The sequence below is a fragment of the Mus pahari genome, chromosome 5 (assembly GCF_900095145.1).
Source record: "Mus pahari chromosome 5, PAHARI_EIJ_v1.1, whole genome shotgun sequence".
Lineage (NCBI taxonomy): Eukaryota > Metazoa > Chordata > Mammalia > Rodentia > Muridae > Mus > Mus pahari.
In genome coordinates, this window is record NC_034594.1 from 69,941,707 (window position 1) to 69,949,024 (window position 7,318).

Genomic DNA, 7,318 nt, shown 5'->3' on the forward strand with positions numbered 1-7,318 from the left:
CTTTGAGCCATCTGCTTCTCTGGCCATGTGCTCAGCTTCCTCCCTAGGTAACTCAAACTGTTTCTGTTCTCTTCTTCCACTTTTCAGCCATCTTACACACCGCTGCCGAGAGATCTTTAAACCAATAGTTTAAGTCAATGGCCAAGGCATCCTGGGGGGGGGGGTGAGACTGATGTCAAGAAGGAGTAGATTGGATAGGGTAGACTTATAACTAACAAATATTACCTCTTTTAAGAAAGACCCCCCCCCACACACACACACACACACAGCTGGGTCTGGAGAGATGGCTCATTGGTAAAAAGCACTTGCTGCTCTTCCAGAGGTGCTGAGTTCAGTTCCCTGTACCCAGGTCAATCAGCTCACAACTGAGTTGTTACACAGGTGTTGACTCTAAACTCTAGCTGCAGGACGTTTGCCTTCTGACCTTTTTGGGCTCCTGGATTACCTGTAGACACACATGCATACACAATACAAAAATAAAAGCACTGAAAATAAATATATAAGAGAAGGATCCTCGTTAGACATCTGGAGGTGGTTGGGTGGCTCCACTCAAGCTAGAACCTTCATCGGGATCCTGCTTCATCACAGGTCTCAGAGAGGAATCCACAGAGGACCCAGCTTCTTAAGGTGTTGTGTGAGGAAGTGTAGACATTCATTTCATATGTAAATGCATTTGTCCGCAGAATACATACATAGTGAGATATACAAATATAAATAAATATAGACTTAGCAGTATATAAGAACACATTTGTATCATATCTGTAGCTTAACATGGTCAACACAGCCAGGTACAAGAGAAAGAATTTAGCTAAATCTTAACAGTGTCTTTGAACACTTCCTGACATTGCCTGGCAAGGCAGACCCTCCTTCTAAATCTAACACATGTCCAGGTCACACAGTTAGCTGTGAACAGAAGCCCGCAGCTCTCCCTCCTCTGCGACTAGCTTTTCCTGTTCAATGATGCCTTTCTAGGTTCAATCACAAGACTGGTTCTTATTTTTCTGTACAAGATTATTTTATTACATTGATTCCATCGTAGATGCTCCTCAGTTTAACAAAAATTTGCATCATGGTAAAACCATCACAAGCTTTAAATGTTGTACTTTTGAAACTGCATTAATACTTCTACTTGGCAAATAGTCTACCTTCAGTGCCTACCTTATAAGGTTGTAGTTAAGCAAAACTACCTACCTAACACAAAGCCTACTGTATGGTAGAATGCTGAGGGTCTCATGTGGTTCAATGCTGGAATAAATATGGGGAGTATAACAGTTGGAGCCATGACCCTTTACATGGTTGTAAAGTTGCACCTTCCTAAGTTCTGGAGCCCATCTGGTATGGTATTAACTTCATAGCTTTATTCATTAGTCCTGCTGACGTGAACATTTAGTTTGCTTCCCCTTCTCAGTTTTGAAGATAATTTTTGTTTAGCCTGATGTATTTTAAATTTTGATTGGCATACAGAGAAACGGGTTTCATTATGATATTTTCTTATCTATACACACATATATTAATCTATATTTTATATGTAATATGTATGAAAGTGATAATGGGGCATATATATTATATTTATGTATTCAGATACATACATAAACACACACACATACACAGCACACACACACACATATGCATGTATATTCCACATATGAGAGAAAGATTGTGATCATCATTTCTGATCCTGGATTACCTGTTAACATAATGATCTCCAGTTCCATGACATTCTCTACGAATGTCATAACCTCGTGTTTCTTGATAGCTGAATAGAATTCCATCATGCATTCCATTGTGTGGTTTATCAGACTGGTTCCATACCTTAGTTATTGTGAATAGATCAGCAATACACATGGATGTCCAAGTACCTCACTGGTATACTGACTTAGAGCCTGTTGATTATTTACCTATGAGTGATAGATCTGGCCATGTGATGTTTCTGTTTGGTTTTTCAGGAAGCCCCATGCTGGCCCTACAATGGCTGCATCCATTTATATGCCACCAGCGGTGTATAAGGGGTTCCCTCCCTCCATCCTCCCAAATTTTGTTTTCTTGATTACAGCCATTTGGGCAGGGGTGAGATGAAATCTCTAAGCAGTTTTAATTTCCACTTCCCTCCCGACTAAAAGTGTTGAACTTTCCCCAATGTTCATTCGCCAGTGCAGCCTTCTCCTTTGAGAACTGTCTGCTTCATTTATTTGTGTTTATGGCACAGATGGATTTTTGGGGTTTTTATAGGTTTTAGATATTAATCCTCTGTAGGATGTGCAGCTGACACAGGACTTTCTCCCATTTTCTATCCATCTTTTCACTCTGCTGATTGTTTACTGTGTAGGGGCTTTTTATCTCATCAAATCCCATTTGTCAATTATTGAGGTTGTTTCCTGTGTTGCTGAAGTTCTTTAAGAAAAAAAAAAAAAACCTTACCTATGCCTGTATCTTGAAATATCTCCCCAGTCATTTCTCTAGTGGTTTTGAAGTCTCTTACATTAATGCCTTTAATTCATTTTTACTTGGTCTGGCAACAAATATGAGACACATTGGTGATCTTTGTCCCTCTACACGTGGGCATCCAATTTTCCTGTTACCATTTGTGGAAGCGGTTGTCCTTTGACAAACATATATGTAGACATCTTTGTCAGATATTATTATGTGGGTGTAATTTCTGTGCTTGTATCCTATTCCATTGGCTTAATCTCTCTGCTTTTGTACCAGCTCCATGCTGGGTTTTTCCTGTGGCGTGTTAGATACTGTGATATTAGGTAATGTGGTGGGTCCAGCATTACTCTCTGCATGGGGCGGCTTTGATTCTTCAAGGTCTTTTGTGCTTCCAACCAAGTTTGAGGATCCTTTTTTCAGGTCTGCGAAGAACATTATTGGAATTTGATGGGGATCGCATAGATCTGTAATGCTTTGGTTAACACAGCCATTTCATATGATCAATCTTAGACGTTAGGACATGGGAGCTCTGACCAGCTCTCAGTGTCTTCCTCAAATTTCTTCATTGGCGTTTTAACTTTCCATTGTAGATATTTTTACCTCTTTGGTTATCTTTTACTCTTGGGTATTTTTTAAAGCTGCCATGGATAGGATGCTTTTTGATTTCTCTTTTTAGTAAGTTTGTTACCAGTGTGCAGAAAAGCTATTGATTTTTTTTATGTTGACTTTATGCCACTATTTTGCTGAAAGTTTTAAGAATTTTCTTCTGAGCCCTTAAAAGTCTTTTATGTATAGAATCATATCTTCTGCAAATAGGAATGATTAACTTCTCTTTTTAATCCCCTTTGTGCCTTCCTTTCTCTTGTCTCATTGCTCTAGCCAAGACTTCAAATGGTGCTAAATTAAAGGAGAGAGAAAGGGCCTTTGATTATTTTTACCATTTAGTAACCTGTTGACTATAGCATTGTTGTAGGGAACCTTTCTGGTGTTGGGGCTTGTTCTTCTACTCCTCAATTCTCCTAGGCCTCTATTCTTTCTTCCTTGGTCATTATTATTTCTTACCATCTACTTCTTTATTGTTTGGCTTGTCCTTGTGTTAATTATTTGCGATCTCCCTGATCTGTTTTAATGTAAACACTTACTCTGTAAACTTTCTTCTTATTACTGCCTATTCTGTACCCTCAAGTTTCTAGAAAACTGTGCTTCTGTTTTCATTTCATTATAGAAGTTTTAATATTTCGCCCTCGATTCCTTACAAAACACTGTTCGTTCCAGAGTATGTTATTCAGTCTCCAAGTTGATCCTATTATGACCAAATTATTTTAATTATTCTGTGTTTGTTAGAAATTGCTTTGTGTCCCAGAATGTAATCTGAGCTCCCAAGAAGACTGTGTATTCCTTATTTGTTAAATGGATTATTCTGTGGTTATCTGAAAAGTTAATTTGATTTATGGTACAGTCTAACTCAGTGGTTTCTTTGTTTATATTCTATTTAGGTATCCTATCTAAAGATGTCGGTGGGCACTGCACATCACCCACTGTTATAGCAAGACCTGCCTCACCTCTTACACTCTTCACTGTTTGGTTTTGTTTTTAATGAAATGATTTGGTATCTATTTACAACCATTGTATCTCCTGATGAACTCTCCCCTTTGTTAATATGTGATGCTTTCATCTTCATCTTCTCTAATTGTGGATTGAACACCCACACCAGCTTGTTTATGGCTCCTCTCTGCTAGAGAAATTGACTTTCAGGCTATGGGTACCTCTGCCTGGGAGGTGGTCTTGAAGACTGTAGTTAGTTGGATGTTGGTTTGTTTTCATTCATTTGCATCTTCTTATTGGTGGGTCCGAGTCATGTAAGTGGAAGGTTGTCACTCAGAGGGATTTGCTGAGTCCAGTGCCTCTGTTTCTTGTTCTCCATGTGGCTGGATAGTTGAACTGCTATTCTTTTGGTTTGTTGCTTTACTTTATTGGACATGATGGATTCCTCCCTAGCTCTCCTTTGGTTGTCTATTCCTCTCATGCAACTCGAGTTTAAAATATAGTTTTGCATGTATTGTAATCTTGGTTGACAACTTTTTACTTTCAGGGGTTAAATATGTCATTTTACATTTTCCTGGATTTTTTTCAAGTTGTTGATGGAGATCTGATGTTATGTTGATGCGTTTGCCTTTATAGATAAGTTGTTATTTCTCCATTTCAGCTTCTAGGTTTTTAAAAATGTTTTTTTTTTTGACATCTTGACTATATAATAAAACATAGAGAGATTTTACGCTAGTTGTGTCTATTTGGAGTTCTAAATATCTCTTGTGTGTATTAATTTTTGTTGGGGTCAGGGAATCACTGCACAAACCCCTCAGACATGGATCTCAGTTAAACAGGGCTGGTTTACTGAATGCATACCCCAAGCATGACCAATCAGGGATGTAGTGCAGACTTGGTAGCTGGGCCGTGATGCCCAGCCAGAATCCTACAGAGCTTTTATGCCTGAAATCCACAAACATCTGTGCCAAGTGATTCCACCAATCAGTATTTAGGGATGGAGGATTTCCTTAGAAATACATCTTTGTTGTACATGTATCCTGTTCTCATTGGTTGGGGTATTCAGCTGTGGTGGGGGACTTGCCTTGCCTAACATTCATGTCTCAACTTGCCAAGCATGACGCTCATGTCTCTTTCTGACAAGTAGGAATGTCACTTCCCAGGGAGGTCTTGGGAACTTACACCTTATTTGAACCCTACTCAAAATGGCTTCTTATATTGGTGCAAATGTGTCTCTTACATTGGGGTCCATCCCCGGGGCAGCTCCTAAAAGCAAAGTCCATAAAAGTTCACACACAGGTGCAGGGAGTGCTGCTGGGTGGTGGGCTCGGGTCCAAGCTTATTGTGGCTACTATACAAAGCAGTTCTACCAACTTCTATTGTGATTGGGTTCCAAGAACACCAAATCACAGAACATAACAGAATACACAATCAACTTGAGCATGAGAGAGTTTTCTAAGGACAGCACATGAGAAAGTTTGCTTATAACACTAGGAATAGCACAAAAGGGCCGCCTAGACAAGCAACAGTTACCCAGACCTTAATGTTTTCTAACCCACTGACTAAAATCAGTGCTGTCCATACAGATGTGGGTAAATTAGGAGACAGAGGTGTGTTAGACAAGTTAGAGCTGGGAAGGGTCAGGTAGATGTGATCAAGGTACATTATATACATTATGAAATTCTCAATGAATATTAAATTCTCAGTGAATATTATATAAATTTTCAGTGAATATTAAAATATAAAATACAAATTCTCAGTGAATATTAAAAATATTATTCAACAAGACTAAATAAGCACAAGAATGTATACTTTTAAAAAAACAAATGCCTTTTGTGGTTTTGGATTCTTTCCAAATTCTCTATATATATTTGGGGGGGGTTGTTTTGTTTTGTTTTGTTGCTATAATTTAATTGGCTTGATTCTCTAGGCCCTTAGTTTTTTTCTCAGCATCTCCTGACACTGTGGTCCTTGTTTTCTTTGTTCACATTCGAGTGAGCTATTTCTTCCCCTCATCCCTCATCCTGATACTTTCTCCGTCTTGGTCCAGCCTATCAGTGATGGCCGGTTTCCACTGTGCTGCTTATTTGATTCACGGACTTTCCCATGTGCAGCGTTGCTACCATTTTGGGGTTCTTCTCCTGGTCCCATGTTGATATCCTTATCATTCAACTGCTTGTCTGAGAGCGTCCTTTGCTCTTTGTGGTGCTTTGAGTAAGAGTGGCTCCTGTAGAATCTTATATTTGAATGCTTAGTCACACGTTTAGAAGGATTAGGAGGTGTGGCCTTGTGGAAGGAAGTGAGCCACTGGAGGGTGGGCTTTGAAGGTTCAAAAGCCCATGCTAGGTTCTTTCTCTCCCTCTCCCTCTCCCTCTCCCTCTCCCTCTCCCTCTCCCTCCCCCTCCCCCTCTTCAGATGTAGCTCTGAGCCACTGCTCTAGCACCAAACCTGCCTGCACGCCTCCATGCTACCAATCATGATGATAATAGACTACACCTCTGTGACTGTAAGCAAACCTCCAATCAAGTGCTTTCTTTTATAAGAGTTGTCTTGGCCATGGTGTCTCTTCAGGGCAACAGGAGTTTTATTCTTAGTTATGGTCTCTAGGAGATGTGCTGTCATGCAGTTTCCTGTTCCTTGTGGTTTTACGTTACAATTGGGACATCTGTTGGTGTGGATAACTCCACTTATTTTCCTTGGCCGTCTCAGGGAGCAAGCATCCTATTCTGAAGGAATCAAATCTCTGTACCACTCAGAGAGAAGACCATGAACTGCTGGGGCAGCAACATCAAACCATAGAATTACACAGAAAACCAATCTGGCAGCAACATCAAACCACAAGATAATTGCACAGAAGACTAATGGAAGCTTCCTGGCACAGCACCAGTTGCTATAAAATAGGAAGTGAAACAGTTATGGGTGCACTGGGAGGGCACTGTGGAGACAGGATACGGGAGAGAAGAAAGGGGGCAGGGAAACACATGGCTAAAGAAGAAGGAAGCGGATGGGAAGAGCAAAGAGGAATACGAATAGAAGAGAAATGACCTAGAGATTTGAAATTTTTTAACATCATAAAAAATTCCCAATCATGAGAAAATTCATAACCAAAATAAAAGAAAAATAAAAACATACAATATTTCATTTTTAAATGTTTTGTTTGTTTGTTTGTTTGTTTTAAGGACAGTCTTACTATGTATCCCAGACTAGTATTAAACTCACAGCAATCCTCCTGTCTTAGGCTTCTAAATAATGAGATTATACATTCAGGCATCATGGCTAACACATAAAAGCATTCTCTCTCTCTCTCTCTCTCTCTCTCTCTCTCTCTCTCTCTCTCTCTCTC